Source organism: Anas acuta, chromosome 4 (genome assembly GCF_963932015.1).
Source record: "Anas acuta chromosome 4, bAnaAcu1.1, whole genome shotgun sequence".
NCBI classification, from domain to species: Eukaryota; Metazoa; Chordata; class Aves; order Anseriformes; family Anatidae; genus Anas; species Anas acuta.
The window spans coordinates 20689392-20709497 of NC_088982.1; the positions used below are offsets into that span (position 1 = coordinate 20689392).

At 33.7% G+C, this 20106-nt stretch overlaps 1 long non-coding RNA gene across 1 annotated transcript; it reads right to left on the bottom strand.

The window, feature by feature from the left end:
- Window positions 1-557: 557 nt before the first annotated feature.
- LOC137855213 (uncharacterized) lies at window positions 558-17166 on the bottom strand. The gene is made up of 3 exons (XR_011095602.1): window positions 16885-17166; window positions 7826-7960; window positions 558-1382 (listed from the first exon to the last, which is right to left on the bottom strand). It is a non-coding gene; the product is annotated as an uncharacterized lncRNA (long non-coding RNA).
- Window positions 17167-20106: the final 2940 nt, after the last annotated feature.

Consider the following 20106-nt stretch of genomic DNA (forward strand, 5'->3'; position numbering starts at 1 on the left):
AGGAAAAAAGAAAGATAAAATATAAGAACACTTCTAAGTGACCATTACACACTTAGCCTCAATCCATTGCTACTGACATAAATAGCCAAATGTAGTGACAGGAAAATACTGTCTAAGAAAAGAAACTAGCTCTCTCCTCTTTCCAGAGGACTGCAACATCTAATAGTGACGCTCTAGACAAACATTTTTGAAAGGCAATCTAGAGAACAAATGCTTAAAGGTCCTCTCAACTTCATGTTCTGTTGAAAAACTTTTGCCATCCTCATACATTGCAATTGAATATCAAAGATCTCTGAAGGGAAATGTTTTTTTGTAATACTTTTTTAATACTAAGACCAAGGTTCCATTTCTGCAGAAGGCTGAATCCTTGAATCCGCATATCTTGCCTTAATCTATTATGCATATTTTCAGATGGAAGAGAAAAAGAACAAGAATAGGGGAAACGAATGACTGAAATTAAGGCAGAACATTTTTAAAGTTGACTAGCTACATAGAAAATTTAGTCTGGAAGAATTTTAAGTGAGAAAATAGAAGACTTACAGTCAGATGTGCTTAGGTAGAACATATTTTTAATCCAGATGAGTGATTTATAAAGATTAAAGAGAGACCTGAAATAGATAATAGTACTTTTAAAACATGCTTCTTATTCAAAAATTGCTTTTATAAGAGGAGTATTATCACCCACAATTTTTATTTCAGTTACAATATCTTTTCAATATGGATATGGGCACAAAGATCAGTGTTTACTGTTAGGAGAAGAAATTATTATAACTAAAGTTGATGTGTTGGGTTGAAATAACTGATTACACTTGAAAGTTAATGCAAAAGACAACTGAGTAAAAGTCTGTTATACTAGGAATAAAAATAATATTTTGTTGTTGTTGTTTGTTTGTTTTTTATCCTGAAGGTAAGTAAATGGCTGAGTTTCAAGGTCAAGGTGTTTTGTTTAAAAAATAATATATAAATGCATTCAGAATTCAGTTCTATGTATGAAAGGAAGCTTACCTTTTAAATTGTGCTTGCACAAGTTCAATTGCAATATTATTAAACTTTATTTGTGCTAGTGTAACCAACTTTTCCAACACTTAATACTGTTTCAAAAGCCCTGTCTGCATTCTCTCAGAGATAGTAACGTGCAAATACTTTGATCAGCACTCTAGCAAAACATTTCTTTCTGAATCCTGTTACCCCAATAGTTATTGCAGTGAAAGATGATGCAAGAAGAAATTTCTGATCCAAATTCTTGGCTCCTCTTGTGTCCTTGTGATAGAAAACAGTGATTCTTTCCATGAAAGGGAGATTCTTCATCTTTACAGAAGCTATTCATCTGGTGATAGGTAGGGAAAAATACTACAGATATGTGTATGACTGCAGAATTGCACCTGTAAGTGAAAGAAAAAGAACGTTAGGAGCTAGAGAACACACAGAAAACACAGCCAAAACTAATGGATATGAAAAAAAGAACAGCTGTACCAAGGAGAAACAAATAGATGTAGAGCCAGAAAGGAAGATAGACATAATTCTGTAAAAGGATTTAGGATAAATTTGGTTGTCAGAGAGCATACCTACAGTTTCTTGAAAATAACTAGTTCTCACTTGCTTTGAATCATCCCTGAAAATTATTACCCATTCTTTATTTTAAGAAATATTGCTTATTTATATTGCTTATCAAATTAAAAAGAAGACAAAAATAAATCAAACTCTCACAGAGGAGTATTAAACAACATTGTCATCAATTAAATCTAATTTTCAGTATAGAACTAAGCTTAAAGAAAGACATATTTGGGGAAAGAAAAAAAAAAAAAGTGGCATAGAGATACTTCTTTTTGTTTTGAGAAGTATAAAACTGCAAATACAGCATGGATTTAAGATATTTACATGTTACCATAATCTTCTTGGTTTTTATTTTTAACCAAGGTAATAGCATGCAAAAAGAAAAGATTAATGCTAATTGATGATTAAGTGAGGAACAGGAGGAACAGGCAGAGGCATCAGAACTTTTAGAGAAAGTGTTCAGTGAGTGTAGTGAATATAGAAACATTACCCAAGTATTCAGGAATACAATAAAGAAAGACAAAGCTCAGCAGGACTTGGAAATAAGGAAGAGAGATGAAAGGCCAAAAGAAGGCTTCTACAGATACAGATAAATGATAAACCTGAGGAAAATGAGATCCTGATGCAAAAAGAGATGGGAGAACTAGCAACAAGAGACCCAGAAAAGGGTGAGGTACTCCGTTTTCTTTGCGTTTGTCCTTAGCAACAACGGTTTCTCAAACCACACAGGATTATGTTGAAGGACTCTGAAGGACTGCAGTACTATACATTACACCTATTTTCATAAAGAATAAGAAAATAACTCTGAATTAGCCTTTGTAAAACTAAGTTCTTAATACTTTGATACTAAGCAATTTGAAAATATGGATGCAAAATACTTGCAACAGAACCATTAAAAAGCGTATCACATTTCTTCTGGTCATTCACAATGCCAATGTTTTCCAGCACTGATTGATAACCGTACTGATTGAGTTTTGTTATGATAAGCATGAGAGAAACACCAGAACTATCTTACCTATTCTTTCAGCTGAAAAACAGGAAACTATTTTAAATGTAATCCTTTTCTTCTGTGGTTTACATCATTGAAATATCTGAATATTTAGGATCATCAGTTTATATGCAGCAAGTAAAAGAAGAAAGGTGTGTGTGTAGATTTTATGTTACTATGCTAGTGTTTTTTCTTTCACAAGTATCTTTGCTTCTGCAATGAAAAAAATTGGTTGACTTGACTCATATAAAAACATTCATAAACTTCTTGCCCTCACTTTGCATTCTGCCCATAGAAAGATGATACAAACAAAATCATACAGGACTTCCATAGACTCTGTCATTTAAACCTTTGCCAAAATTTGTATCAGGCTATGTGATTCAGTGTCCTGTTTTCAGCTGGGATGGTGCTGATTTTCTTCTTAGCAGCAGGTATGGTGCTGTGTTTTGGACTTAGAACAAGAATACTGCTGATAACACACCAACCACTTGTTGCAGAGCAGTGCTTACATGGAGACAAGGACTTCTCAGCTTCTCATGCTGCACAAAGAGCTGGGAGGGGACACAGCCAGGACATCTGACACAAACTGGCCAAAGAGATATTCCTAACTGTATGACATCATGCTGAACAATAAAACTGGGGGGGTGGCAGAGGAAACATAGCTCTGTAACTGGCAGGGCAACAGTCAGTTAGTAGTGATCTTTTTGTTGTTGCTGTCATCCATCTGTCCCTTGCTCCTCCCTCCCCCCCACTTCACCCTTTCTTATTTAAAAAAAAAAAAAAAAAAAAAAAAAAAGTCCTTTTATCCTTTTCTCAACCTTCAAGTTCTTGCCTTTTCTTTTCAAGATTCTCCTCCAAATTACCTTGGGGGTGCGAGTGAACAGCTGTATGGTGTTTAGCTGCCTCTTGGGTTAAGCCACAAAATCAAGTATATTTTTGTTTTGTACCAGCACATTATAAAAATGATCTCTTTTAAGCAATACAAATTATTCTGGAGCTTATATTTGGCTACACAAAATCCTGTCAATATAAACTTCCTATATTATTGAAACACTGACTATTTTTTTTCCAAGTATGTCATTAATACAAATTAAAGATTAAAAAAAAAAAAAAAAGGAAAGAAAGAAATTATCTTTTTGAAACATTTGGTGTTCTGAAACTAAGGTAAATGCTTGAAATGCATATATTTTCCAGCTGCTGTACTTGCTTTTGGTATTTATATTTTGAAATATTTCTAACAGGTAAATCTTGAATCTGTTACCAGTGAAACCTAAAATTTTAACATTGGACATCTACTGCAAATATGTTCTACAGTTACTTGTTCTATAGTATATCGGGTATTTTGTTATAAATATATTAAAAGTACTAGCATTCATTCTTTAAATCTGATTGGTTCGGTTGTTTTTACACACAAGCCATAATATTTCTAAGCAGAGGTGCTTAGAAAGTTCATGAATTTATTTTTTTCTTCTGTACTCATTTCTACGTGCATAATTACTTGTAGTAGGACCCAGTCCTGCAAAAGGTAATATAAGTAATTGTACTGGGTCTGGCTGGAATGTTAACTTTTCCTGCAGCAGCCCATACAGTGCTGTGCTCTGCAGTTGTAGCTAGAACAGCAGTGGTATCACACCAGTGTTGGGTCTGCTGCTGAGCAGTGCTGGCACAACATCGGACTCTAACCCTACTAGGGGGTGGGCAAAAAAGTGAGAAAAGAAACATCACCAGGGCATCTGACCTAAACCAACCAAAGGGATATTCCATACCATACGATGTCACACTCAGCAGTAAAAGGTAGAAACAAGAAGAAGAGGGGAGGGGTGGGTTCTTGTTGTGAAAATGTCGGTCCTCCTCCCAAACACCGTCTACGTGAGTTGAGGCCCTGCTTCAAGGACGTGGTCAAGCATCGCTCATCTGTGGGAAGTAGAGAGTAATTTCTTTCCTCTGTACTTCCACATAGACTTTATTTGTTTTGTTTGGTTGTTTTTTTCCTTTTTTTCCTCTTTCCCCTTTTTCCCCTTTAGTTAAATTATTTAGTCAATAATAATTTTTAACTATTTTTAATAATAATTTTTAATAACACTTTTCAGAATCCAATGTATTGCATTTTTTTTTCCCCAAATATTCATTAAAACACACACTGAAGAATACACTTAACCATCATCTGGAAATTGTTTGTAATATTCTATTACTTACAATTTAGTTTTGGCAATGAATTAAGATAATACCAGTGTATTCCACTGAGGAGCATTCAGTGTGATTTTTAACACAATTTTTAATAACTATTTGCAGTGAAGACTGTCAAGGTCATATAGGTTCTACATACTATAGATGTTTTCTCATCATGTTTCATGACACAGGGCATTAATCAAGCCAGGCAGTGTATTCTCAGCCCATTCAATATGACTTCAAAGTAACTGAAGCTCAGGGTTTTGTTTTTTATAAAGGTCTTGTAGTCTTAAATGCAAGTGAACAATAGATTTATTTTTTTTCCTGACTAGTTACTGTACATGTATTACATTGTTAGGCAACTTATCACTAATTCATCCATCCATTTTCATTATGAATTATGTGAGTTAAGGAATGCAGATATCACCATTTAAAGCTGCAAACTACGGAAGTAACTTCACAATAACCACTGAAAAGACAAAAAAATATTTTTTAATATTTTGCTGAAATGCCCTTGCTTAGTTTAAATCTTTTCAAACGGATAGGGTCTCATCAAATAAGTGTAAACAAATCTGTTAAAACATATTTTTATGAATAAAAAAATGCAACAGCAAATAAAAGAAGGAATAAAATTCCTTCAAGTATAAGTTTTATAAAATATTTAGAAAAACAAAACTAAACATTTACATGTAGCCAGCTCTCTGATGTCACAAGACAAATTACCACTACAGCAAATAGTGACACTTTAACTGTAGCAAGTTATCATTGTTTATCTCTGTTTACTACATTACTCCAAATATTACCTATCATACTAGCTAACCGGTAACTAACATTTGGCAAATATAAATGCACCATAATTTCTAACTAAGCTATATCTGTTGTATTTTGTATTTCTAATTCAAAAATACTACCTCAGTATCTCACCTCTTTTTTTAAATGTAATTTATAATTAACTATGCAAGTATGTAATTTTATTAAACAGGAGCAACTATGTTTCTGAACTCAAAACCAAGACAAAACAGATACACTGATACATGGATATAGCTAAAATATTTTATTCTTTTGTATACAATGCAAAGTGCTGTTACACACATAAATTAGCATTTTACAGAGGAACAAGAGCAATATTATTACCAAAAGGACAAGTTTTCCACACAGAAGACATCCAAGTAACAGAAAGCTAGAAAACAAAGAATGGGAGAAATGCAAGGTACTGCAAAAGTATGTTCTGACTAATAAATGAAGATGACTGGCAAAAACAAAATCAAGAAAAAAAGTATCAGAAGCTGATAATAAGGCCCTGTTTTTGATAGGGGAACAAAGAGCATAAATATATCAAACATGAACAAGAAAGATGGAAACACCAAGAGGTGTATTGCTATTGATGAATTTAGTAAAGTTCAGTTTTACAGTTTAAAACTGTCCTTAACACACCCTCAACTTCTAAATAGTCCCAGCACAGCAAGCTTTAACATGCCATTTATGCAGCACAGCCCATGTAACTGGCTTGATTTGGATTGTGGATCTAATTCTTTTATTTGGGACTGCCTTTGGCCCCTTATTCACACATGCTCCAGGCCAGCTTTACTCCAAATATAAATAACACAAAATCCTTGTCCCAATCCACCATCTTTATCAGTTTCTTAAACTCTGCTGCTAGTGATATTAGTAGTAGAAACACTTCCAGAAGAATAGGATAGTTCCATTTCTCCCCCTTTTTCTCATCTCTGGGAATGCCAGTGATCCTCATTGTTCCTAAGCCCTGAAAATATGCACTGAAATACAACATTCCATATCAACAATAATATACTTGCTAACTTTTTAACACCAGTCTGTGAGTTAACACAAGACTTTTTTGAACACAAAGAACAACATCAATGTAAAGCAAAGAAATTTAAAAGTTCACAAAACTGTTCAGCTACCTGTCCACAAATCACTAAGCTTATGTGGTGATACCTTAAGACAATATTTATGTTTAAGACAATATAGACTGTTTATGACACCTTAAGAGCAATATTAGTCCTCATTACTGGAGGTTGAAAGAAACTGAAACAGATTTTTTCCTTATTCCTTTTTCCTAAAAATAGTCAAAGTAAATTTAAAGAGGTCATGAAGAGTTTGGCACACAGGTCAGACCTTTAGCAGGTCACAGCTCTTTCCCTAAGATGTAACACAGAGGATTATTTTCAGTATGCTACTAAATATCAAGATTTAAAAATTAATATATAGATATTCAGTTAAGTAAAGAAAATGTGAAAGTGATCTTGCAGCAGAGCTTTCAACTTTATCTTATCTTGTGAAATATTGCAATTTCCTAGGCATGGGTTAAAGTAATGATGGAGATTTTATTTAATTTTTTGCCCATCAGTAGAATATTTCCAAATTCCTCTAAACAAAACAATGCTGAAACACAAGAACTTATATTTCTTATACTACACTGACTGTGTATATTAGTCTTTAAAGAGGGTCATGCATTATCTGGAAGATTGTCTCAGTAACAGATATAATGATTTAACTGATGAATACTTCAGAGAAAATAATCTCATAAGTTCTTTTATTTCTCTAATAAAATTTTTGGAAAAGTAAAACAGTGACCAAGCAAGACATTTTCTTTTTACCTAATTGGAAAACTTTTTTTTCAAGTCCATTCACAGAAGCAAAGGAAATGAAAAGCAACATGATATATCTAGAGAGGAAGAATTTCTTTCAGATGGGCTTTTATCCAAAGGCACTTCATTAAACCAGACCATGGAAGAAAAAAGGATGGGGGGGGGGGGAAGGGATTAGTATCAGTCTATCTCTTGGTAATTAAATTATTTTCATTTGGGTGTGTTGAGGGGGGAATGCCTTGATTCTAATTCCATGCTTAAAGCATATTTGAATGTGTTGCACAAAACATAGTAGTATGAACAGGATAAAATGAGAAAAAACAGAAGAAATCCGATATTACAAGCATACCACGTCTCACCTAACAAGTAAAACATGTGGGTCCAAATCATTTGGATACAGAATAAAATAAAATGAAATAAAAATCCTAGCTGAGAAACCTAACCATTTTGCAAACCACAAAAAAAAAAAAAAAATCTATTATAAGGATGTTTGTCATGAACTAACCTGGTGAAAAAGGTGAATCTGCTGTGACTTCTGACCACGTGTTTATCTCTTGACTTCTTAGAGCTGCTTGATGGAGCTGGTTGCAGTATCTGTTTCACTTCCCATGGGACTGTCTTATTCACTTCTTTGCCCAGCCTAATTTAAAAGTATATATTTTACATTCTTCCTGGTGCTACTCTGTCAACATGTGAATCTTAACCACCTGGTACTAGCTTTGGGATGGGCCACTTACTTCCATATTTTTTAAGCTGACAGGATATAAAACTAGAGTTAACTTTTACAATTTATACTACAAATCTATGTTTAGGTGCTTTTTATTGTCTTTTTGAGTGCATTAATATAACAGTTGTGGTTTTTTTCCAACACAATTTTTTTCCTCTTTTTAATTTCATGTGAAATTATATAGAAAAATTCAAACAACTCACATATGCTTTTGAACACTACACAAAGGCCTGTTGATGAATAAAATGATTGGGGGTAAAAAAAAAAAAAAAAAAAAAAAAAAAAAAAAACTAAATAGCCAGTTTAAAAATGTCTGTAAGGTACAATATTCATACATTCAAAATTTCTATGGTTAATACTCATCAGAAAGTCAGCATTAAATAACTGATTTGATCAATCAAAAGAGCTTTCATGGACTCCAAGCATTTTTTCTGTATCTGTGTTAGACTTGTGAATCATGGCTAAATAGTAACTTCCCTATGAGTTTTCTTTGTTTATTTCTTTATTGGGAAACATTATAGTAAAATGTTGAGCTGCTATTGCTGTCACAGTGCTTCACCACAGTTCAAATCTCCCAGTTTTCACATAATCCTAAATGTGGAATCCATTATAAATACAGCAAACAAAACTATGAGGTAGGTGGGTACGTTGAACTTATGTATTGTTGGAACCAAAGCAATTCTGTGTTTTAACAATGACAATTACATATAAAATTATATGCAGTTAGGTAATTTACTTAAATGGAAAATCTTAACACAGCAATTTGTGATCTAGACCATTATGACTGTCATTTTGGTTTCAATTTTAGAAAATTATTTCATAAAATATATTATGCCAAGAATGTTCTTAAAAAGATAATTATTTTAAAAATCTGTATGACATAATGACATTAAGATATCAGTATATGTGGATAAAGATGCATATGCCAAAAAAAAAAAAAAATCATATTATTAGATACCCTCAGAAATATTGAACAAATAAATAAAATTCCAGCATAACTACCATCATTTTACTATCAGAGCTCAAAACAGTGACTTTTATTGCTATGAAATTAGCTGTGTGAAGGGGAAAAAAAAAAAAAAAACACCTGTAAGACCAATTTGAATGCTGGAATGCTGTTCTCTATCAAAAGTTTATAAAAGTCACATACAGAACTCTAAAGTAATTCTCATCAACAATGGGCTTCCATATCACTTCACTGCTTTAAAGGTTGTGTGTTTTTTTTTTCATGTTCTATAACAAAGAACTAAAGTTGTATAAGAAAGCTCTGATAAAACTATTTTGGAGATCAGAAATATTTAGCTTTGTAAATATATGTTAATGAAAAAATAATAATCACACATTCTTACAACGTGCTACTGTTTATCGTAGCTATAGACTTTGAAATTCAATCATGTAATCAGAAGACTGATTTTAAATATATATAAATATATGAAAGACTAAAGTAATTAAGATCACAAAGTAAATGTTGATTCCTCTGTAGAGAGAGTTGTAGCATGTAATAAATATAGAATCTGCACAGACACAGTCTTACGTAATCTTATGGCATACCTATAAATCCTGTGTTTACACCTAGACAAACCACTTATTCTATAAGTGAAATGAAAGGTGCATTAATACAAAGAAAATAAGTTTGTTTCCTTTTCCTTAGAAAAAAACTCTTAAAAGACAGAAGTTAAAATAAATTAATAAATTAATAAATTAATAAATGTTGCAGGAATAACTCTATTGTAGGAACTGAGTAAACACTTATTGCACTGCCTTTAAATTCAGAGTTCCTTATTTCAAGTCCCTTGTGTCCATGCCTCAAACAGCTGCAGGTGCCAAGTGGGAAACAACACAATTCTAAATTTCCCTTTCTGGAAAGCCTGTTAGTTCAATTAAGATCCTAGACCAATATGCAGACAATGTGAAGGATTCAGAGACATTGGCAAAGACACATATAGGTACACACATAGGAAGGGCTCTAAACATTCCCTAACTCTTGGATGACTGTGTGTCCTGGTTTCAGATAGAATAGAGTTAATTTTCCTCCTAGTAGCTGTTGTGGTATTGTGTTTGGGATTTAGGATGAGAATAATGTTGATAATATGCTGAAGTTTTAATTGTTGCAGAGAAGTGCTTACACTAAGCCAAGGACTTTTCATTTTCTCACACTGTCCTGCAAGCAGGCAGGCTGGGGGTGCAGCAGGAGCTGGGAGGGGACAGACAGTTGACCCAAACTGACCAAAGAGGTATTCTATACCATCTGACGTCCTGCTGAACAATTAATATGGGAGGGCTGTCTAGGGTGGGGGGAGTGGCTGCACAGGGATAGGCTGGGCATCATTGTTCAGTGGGTGGTGAGCAATTGCATTGTGCATCACTTGTTTATACACATCATTATTAGTAATACCATTATCATTATTATTATTACTATCTTCCATTCTTTTCTGTCCTAATAAACTGTTTTTATCTCACCCCATAATCTTTCATTTCTTTCTAATTCTCTCCCCCATCCCAGAAAGGGAGGGGAGATGGTGAGTGAACAGCTGTGTGGTGTTTAGCTGGCAGATGTATTAAATCACAACAGTCTTTCTGATGCCCAAGATGCAGCTCAAAGGGTTGAGATAATGACAGATCTGACCACAGAGTGTTAAAACAAAATTGGTATTAGACCTGCTTAAATGTTGCTACTCACAACGCTGACTGCTTGGATCTCAGGCCTGCTGTGTCTGTTTTCCAAATTGAGTTATATAGCGTTACTTACTGTACATGTATGTGTTCCCTGTCATGTTGTTCATCCTTTCCAGGATCTGGTTTAAGATTATTATTTTTCTTTACTGTGTAACACTGGATTATGATATGACAAAATTGCTAGTCATGAGACTAACCTGGTATACGTACTCAGCACTGCCATCAACTCTATACTTTGGAAACCATATCTCAGAAACTATTAACAATTACACTTATTACCTTTTTTCTTCAGGGACCAACCTATGGAGAGGACAGGGGGAGATATTTTTTCCTACTTGTTCGCTCTCCCTTTTTCCTTCACCCCAGTCTTTTCCTCCAGGCTAGTTAGGATAGCTCTTTATGATTTTGAATATCTTTGGGATGTTCAGACCAGCATGTTATTATTATGTCTTCTGAATGCACTCCAAATTTTTTTTTAAGGTTAAAAAACTACTTGGGAATGCCATCCAGAGATCTGTCCTGAGGCAGGATAGTTGTGAGTAGCAGGGAATGTGGGAGGATATGGGCAGGCATCTAGAGCAGGGGACACCTCCAGTGCTTTGGAAACTCACCCCTGAACAACTGCAAAATCCTAAAAAACTGGTAGAATGCTTGAAAAGGGGGTGTAATCACTCTGGCAATTCCAAACAGATACACAAACCACTGCAATGTGCTCTGGTCTGCCCTATGCCTATCAAGCTGCAATTGATGCCACTATAATCCTAGTGACAAACCCTGCAGCTACTCCAAACCCTCTAACAGGCCCAGCAAGCCACTGCAACCCCAGCTGCCACTCCAACCCCTATGGACAGGCACTGCGGCTGTTCCAATCCCTGTGACGGGCGCTGCGGCTGTGTCAGGGAAACAGACTGTAGCAGTGCAAGTTACTCCTCTAACCAATATGAAACAATGGATGAGAAAGTCAAGTTGTTTAGAACAGAGAAGAACTCCTACTCAGACTAGGGAGGAAGAAGATAACAGGACAGGCTACTCCACAGTGGCTGGGCTATGACACAAATGGGAAGATGAAGAGAAAGATATCATAAAAGCATTAATAACTACCTGAGGCCTATCCCAGCCTGAGCTATGAAATATGCAAAAAGGATTTCAGTCATTGTCCAAGTGAGCACCTTGTCACCTGGCTGCTCCAGTGCAGGGACACCGGAGCCAACAGTCTAGAATTAGAGGGCACGGAAGCCAAGTGGTTGGGTTCCCTTACTAGGAATGCAGGCACTGACAAAGCAATTGGAAATAGAGCACAAATCTTCACCCTCTGGATGCATCTCCTGTCAGGTGTGAAGGAAAGGTATCCCTTCAAGGAAGATCTTGTATGTCAACCAGACATAATGGATCACCATGGAGAAGGGAATCCAGTACCTGAAGGAATTAGCTCTATGAAAGGTGATTCATGAGGAACTAGACAATGACCAGCTATTCAAAGATCCAGATGAAGTCAAGTGCACACGACCCATGTGGCAGAAGTTTGTATGGAGTGCACCATCATTATATGCCAACTAATTGCCAATAACGACCTGGAATGACCATGAGGAACCCACGGTGGATGAATTGGCTAAACAACTCTGGCGGTACGAAGAAAGTCTCTCCTCTTCCCTAGAGGCCTGCATCTCGGCTGTAGAAAAACTTTCTCAAGAGTTTCACCAACTGAAACAGAATACTTTAGAGAAACTTTCTGAAGTTTTCAACCAACTTAGAGAGAATTCACTGTGTCATGACAGCAATAAATAAATAAATAAAACGGTTGGGGAAGATACATCAGGATATAGCAGTCTCCTCAATGATTTGGGGGGGGGTAGACACACAGGAAGGGTACTGGGCTGACTAGGAAGCATAGCAAACTAGAATCTGATGCTGCTATGTTATTAGTGAATCAGGGAGCATAAGTAAACAATACACAGTCATATAGATGAAACATTGTTAAAGACAAAATGGCTAAATTGAATCCTGTATTAAAATAAAAATAATAAAGTCTAGATTTATATATTTGTTCATGATTCTGTGGGTTTATGATTCTGTGAGTGGACTATATTGACAGGAATTCAGATGAAGCAGCCTTTTATAGAGGTTTTAATGCTTTTTCAGTGAATTTGTGATCACAGAATCACAGAATTTCTAGGTTGGAAGAGACCTCTAGATCATCGAGTCCAACCTCTGACCTAACACTAGCAAGTTTGCTCCTAGAGTGTTGGTATTTCTCTAGATCTAGTGCAGATCAAACAAACTAAAATCATAAGAATCAAAAGAAAAAGAAAAAAAAAAAAAAAAAAAAGAAAAGAAAAACCTAAGGACAGCTTCATCATTTGTCTTTGGCTAGATTCCACAGAGATGTAAGGCCATCCAAATCATCATGACCAAGGGAAAGGAAAACATTTAAAACTTGTGTTCCACATGAAATAACAGGAGGGTAAGATATCCTCTCTCCTACCAAAACAAATACTATAATAAACTAAAGAAAAGGAACAAAACAAAAAGTGATGTTTTCTTGCAAATGATTAAATGGGAATCTGAAACTTTCAGCTATATTTAAGTCCTACAATCTGCTGCCTTGACTTGTTTTTCTTTTTATCAGCCATAAGTCACAAAGCAATAATACTGCCATCCACACACACACAGAGCAGGAATCCAATAACTTGACATATGGTGGCAAACTCATTTTCTCTCCCTTTTAGAGTACTGTGTCACCCATTAAGGTTGTAGAACTACACCGGACGATGAAATTCAACATTCAAATACTCAGTAAAGATCTTTTTTATTATTATTATTGTAAATAATACATTTAAGTCAGTTCCATAAGACTTTTTCCAAGGCATGATTCATAGTTTCTGAATGTTTGTGACTGTTAATGCTTATGATTACTCCATATATACTTAGCACTACACTTGTTACTAATATACTTCTTTCTATTCAGGTATTTAGGATAATCTCATTCTTCCTATATAACACTTTGGTTTCCTTCTCTGCACAGATAACGTCTCCTATGAATGTGTTGCCAGAAGACTTATTTCTGTAAGGAAGACTGACAAAAACATCCAGTGAAATTATTCACACATATTTCCAAAGCTATAAAGCTGTATTAATATCCCTTTCCATTTGTCAATTAGGAATGTTACATTCCTTCTTCTGCAATAATTTCATCCCCCAACTGAAACTGATTAGAGGAAATTAGATACTGACTAAAATCTGTACACTGATGCCATTTTGTCCGTTCATGGAAAGACATCACTGTCCTTCATATGTGTATGACATAATTTATCCTCTTCCTGTACTCAGTCAGACAATAATACTGGAACTCTGAAACTATTCACCAGCAGTAAAAATTGTTGTTATCTAGAACTATACTGTTAACATTTTTTTTCTTCCTAAAAACATAAGTATTTAACTGTAATTCCAAATAATAAAGGTCCCACTAGCCCTGTTGTAAATCATTATCATCATTCAGTTGCATGCAATCTTGATTAATGCAGAACCCATTCTATTCATGTAGCTGAGGTATTCATGTAGCTGTAGAAATTTTACAAAATTTCTAACTTTATTAAAAAATAAAAACTTTCTCAGCCTGTAGTGTCTGTTCTATGAATCTCTTTATTCAAATGGAAATTGAGATATGATAGACCAGTAATTTCTAGAAGATAAAACTAAGATTAAAACTCTTTGCACAGAATCCTATGCCACAAAACATTTAGGCTATAAAAAAAAAATAAAATAAAAAAAAAACCACCTTTGACTGACTGTTAAAAAACTTTGACTGACTTATTAAAGGATTATGTGAATGGCTCTAGATCTTCTATTTTTTCTTCTACTACATCATAATGAATATACGGCATATTTATTTTTCTTCATAGCAAAGTTTGTTTTGATGCTCCGAAGTGTCCCAAACAAGGTAGGTTTCAGTAAACTCAACATTAAATGCAATTCTTTCTTCATGAAGTAGAACCTCATATAAGCTTTAGGATTGTAGTCTGACCCTTTTTATTTCCACAGTGGTTTCATTTGACTCCAGAGTTGCTTTATCCTTTTACAATAGTACACTAAACATACAAAAAAAAAAAAAAAAAAAAAAAGAATCTGAGAACAGTTGTCTACCAGATCAAAGAAAAAGGAGAAGCCCTAACTAAAGTTCTCCTATGGCAACAGTCCAGGAAGTGAGCTCATTGCAACATTCTGTAGAAGTGATTAAAAGGAAAATATTCTGCATGTATTTAATTGAATTGAATTTCTACTAAATTCCTGAGTCCATAACATTTTTTCTTGTTTTCTTTTCCTAAATAATATAAATTGTGTCATGAAAACAGTCCAGTTTACAGAAGCTTCATTTCTTCCATTGGACTTTTAAGTTACATTTCCGCCATAACATTTTTCATCTTCCTCATAGTTACTCGTGTTGTTTTCAACATCTGTATTTATATTGACATTTGAAAAACTAGACAATTGGGGAAAAAAGGCGCTGCCTTTGTTATGTCCATGATTTGTATCAGACTTTGCTCAAAAGGAAAACATACCACAAGACAGTAGTTTAATTTTCTGCAAATTAATAAGGTATCAATTAAAATCAAACTCAGCAGGAAGACCTCCAACTTTTTTTTATATAAAAAAATAAACAAAATTTCTAATTGCTCCCTCTTTCTTTCCTACTACTTTTATTGAATTTTTTATTAGGAGCAAATATATCTTGGAACACAAGCATACAGATTCATGAAAAGTATCTTGAATGGTTTAACAAATACCAAGATTATGTTTGCAATTCCAAATGATACAAGATTATTTAGACTTGCCTCCTTGTATTTTCTGAATTATTTACTCAGGTTTATTTCTGGCATCATTATAAATGAATAGGTATATTTTTTGGACAATAGCTACATTTCCTTTTTTGCCAGAGAAAGTGTGAGAGACCAAGATGAAAATAAATTAGTCAGAAGCCATTCTGAAGGGATTCATCTGCAGGGAAAAAAAATAAATATGGCTATATGGCATTAAATTATTTTAAATCATTATATGTATATATATTTTTTTTCCATTTCTCATTGATCCAATATGGCATCACAGATCTCAGGAGATCAGCAGTCATATACATGGGTGCATAGCTAACCATTTCATCAAAACAGTAGTGATATATAAAACTCCTTTTGAAAGTTTAATTTCTTTCTGAAAACAAGAAAAACATAGAGTATTGTGACTCAGTTTTTGCCCCATTTGAGTAGTCCTTCGAAATTCAAACCCTTAATGAAAAAAAGGGGAGGGAGGAGGAAGGGAATGATACCAAAAAGTAACATTTGGTAAATGCCATTTTTGCTTAAAGAAACAAATTTATTCTTGTATTTTAGAACTCAGAATATTACACATCTAAAAGAACAAACTTAAAATCATTACATATTATACAAGACTGTCTAGCTTTTCCTTTAATACACTTGCAGACATAATAGAAAGTGATGGGGTTATTCACAGCTGCTTTTTTAATTCTTTACCTAAATTAGATGCTTATTCTTCCTACATTCTTCCTACATAGTAATCCTGGTTAACCAAGGCAAGAAGCACAATGAGGGAAAAAAAAAAAAAAAAAAAAAAGGACTTGGTTTAACTCTTTCAGGAGAAGTGAATTTATCCTTTCTTTATTAATCACATTAAGTATTTGTGGAAAATAAGCTATTTACTTACAAACAAAAAATAACATATCTAAAGTTGATAATGTGAGTATCCCAACAGAGATGCAAAGCCAAAAGGTCTGTTTTATATCCAAACTATATTTCTGTCTTAAACGATAAGTTAAACAAAATACAAGTTCTTTTAAAGCTAATACAAACAGTTTTTCTTTATTTAACATTTTCTTTTTGACATTATGAAAGCCAACTACTTAATTTCTCAGAACGATCACTCTACAGGCATACATTTACACTCACAATTCTGGCAATACACCAAGCACAATAGGAGGAAAAAAAAATATTACTAATCTAATTAAAATCTACAATGTCTTATCAAAATACAACCAACAATGTCAGCACTAGCAGTCAAAACTAGTACAGAAAAACCTCAGTATCATTATGACAGTATCCTTAAAATTGTTCCATAAGAAGACATGATAATGTTTGCTCTTTCCCTTTTATGTTTACCTCTCCATTGTGTCTCTGGGTCCTGAGGTTGATAACACCAGTTTTCCTCACACAGAGAAATAGTGGAAGGTTGTAGCAAAGGTATCAGCATCCTAATTTTTTTTCTTGGAGGTGGAGACCTGCTGCTGAAAGAGGTGAGGCACTAGTCACCCAGCCACTTGCCAATTGCAAACAAGCTAACTCAGCTGGAGGCAAGGGAAGCCAATACTGATCCTGAGACCTTGCAATGCCAGATCAGTATAAGACCCATACCTTCTTAATAGTAATGACGAAATCATATTATCAAGTAAATAATGAAGCATCATCTTGCTTTGATCTATCTGAGAGGTGGGATCTTTTTTCAAAAAAATAAAAATAAAATCTTTAGTCCTGTGATTACAGGTGATCAGAATTCATCAAGATAAACAGGTCTTCACAAGGACATCTGTTTTGATGAAGATTTATCAGATCAAAGAGTAATTTATTTGAGAGTGGGAGGAGAAATCAACATTCTAGAACAGAAAAAAAAAAATCATCTGGAAGTTAAGTAAGACTTGATAATAGACTAATAAAAAGACTAAGACTATAAAAGACTAATAATAGATTTTGATTGTTTTCTCAAAACCCTATTGGTTTCTCAAAATCCTATTGGCTTCTTATAAGAAAATCTAAGAAGTTTTGCTTAAAAAAATATGCAAAAACAAAAATAAAACAAAAAAAACAGACACAGTATTCATGTGTTATTCATGTGTGTTGGCCACTTAGAAACTACAGTGGATCTTGAAAGATGTAATCATACATAATATATACAGTACTTCTGGCAATGACCACCTACTAAGGGGGCTGCAAACCTGGGTAACAAACTACAGTATAGTCACTGTTATCACTGTTATCACTGAAGTCATATCAGAGTGGGATGCTGAACACAACTCAGAAGAGGCTATCAGTGCATAATTAATTAATTGTTCTCTATTATTTGCAACTTTATCCACAAATCAATAATTTGTAATGACAATTTTTAAGCAATGCTCACTAAAAATAAAATCTCAAGCTTTTCATTTACCTTACTTCTTTCCCTGTCATTCATCTTTGTTTCTTGTTTATTTATGTTTTTTCTTTTGGTTTGGTTTTGGTTTAGTTTGGTTTGTTTGTTTTTGGAAAGAAATCTGTCAACTGCATCATGTCCACTTGTAATCTGACACTGAAAAACTTAATATCATGAACATAAAAGCCATAAATGTATTTAGAATAAAAAGAGTTATAGTTTGAGAAGAATTAACAGGTGAATTTGACTTATATAACAATGGAGAAATACTATATTTTTTAGCTTAAAAAAATCAAATTCTTATTAATCTATGGTCATAAAATTTTGAAAAAAATGTATAAATACTCTGTGAGGTAGAGTCAGTTTGACAATACTACAGTCCTGAATTTTATTTCTTTTAAACAAATAGTGTTATAATTCAGGAAGAAAAACAGAGAGATGTTAGAAGATGAAGGGTGTGCAGTATTTATAAGGCATAGTGTTTTGTTTGTTAACCTTTGACAATAAAACTGAGGCTATGACTGCAAATTCAAAGCTCAGAGAAATACATATTATCTCTGAAATGATATGCTATGAAGACTAGCTCCTGAAACAGAACTTCCTTTGGAAAGGAAAACCATGTTCTGCAAAATCTCTTTTCATTCCTTCTTCCTCTTCTGAGAATGCTTTAGCAGTTTTTATGGGGTTCTTTACTTGCACCATAACAGCTGGCTTTGAAATGAAAATGGCTTACTTAAAACTTTAGCGTACCACACTCAATGTCATGTCTGTAAATACACGAATTACATTTACAGGACAATAAATATAATACCTAAATTTTCAATTAAACCAATAACTGCTGTGTATCCATGGGATATATATGGTAAAATTGGAACAACCTAGTAGTTACTGCATACCAACAAAAGCCCTTTGTGACAATTAAGATTGGAGGATGTTGTTCTCTGACTTAAAACTTAAGTGAGCTGGTTGCCCATAGTGAAGAAAGTAAAATGAGCTATGCTGACTCTGATTTTGCTTGTAGTTGCTCTAATGGATTATTCCATACACTACAGGAAGATGTGTTTCAAATACTCTTTTTTTTTTTTTTTTCTATATAGTATTGACTTGAGATCTAATGTCAAATTATGTCTTACAATATAAGTGAGCTTATGAGAAATCAGCAAATCCTTGGCTTGCCCATGACATGATTATTTTTTTTCTGCACCATTAGCACAGCCTACATCAAGAGAAAATTTGCTGTGATGAGAAAGATTGTTTTGTCACTGAACAATCAATCGTATGCTTGGCTTTTAGATCAGTTCTTCACTATGTTTCAGACCAACTACAATTATGCATAATGTAGAATGATGTTCCTTTGCTAAGCAAATGTGAGCTGTTATTTCTTTCTGTGGAGTTTCTGAACAAATATTTGTGATTTTAGTTAAGCAAATTTGCTTATTTATGTGAACTTGTTTTGGTATCCCTACATCTCTTTCAGGGAATTGAGTATTTGTTAAGAAATACAGATTTATTTTTCTGATAAATATTTTTTTTTTCTGATAATAAATAAATTTATTCTGATAAATTAATAAATAAATATGGTCTAAACATTTGGGTAGACATGTGTGGTGCCAGGAATTGGACTTGATGATCTTTATGGGTCCCTTCCAACTCAGGATACTCTATGGTTCTATAATCATCATGTTGAGAATTTCAAAGACAGGAAATTAGGGTTTATTAAAGATACACACACACACTTTTTAATGGAAAATTATAGCTTTAAACTGAAGAAGATGTTTCCAACTTTACTTTAAAAGCAGTGGCTTAAAATCTTTTTCATTTTATAATAAATGTGTTCTTTCCTCTTTTATGCACACCATAATATTATATTTGAGATTTCATTTTTTTCAACAAATTAAATCTTGGTTTCCTCAGAGAATTTTAGCAGAATGCATTATTATTCCTTCAATTTCATTAAAATATAGGTACAATAACTTAGTCTTTGACTGGTTTCATTCAAAGAGAGTGAACAACTCAAGTCACAATACATTTTATTTGTTTTCCTCTTGTCCTTTGAAATTGTAACCTAGAAGTTTATGTTCCTTTGATTTTTTTCTTGATTTTCATATACTAAAAAAACTTAGGGTTTTTTAGTTTCTTAAAAAAACAAAAAAGTTATTACCTTAAAACCCACTATAGAAATACTATTTAAGTCAGAG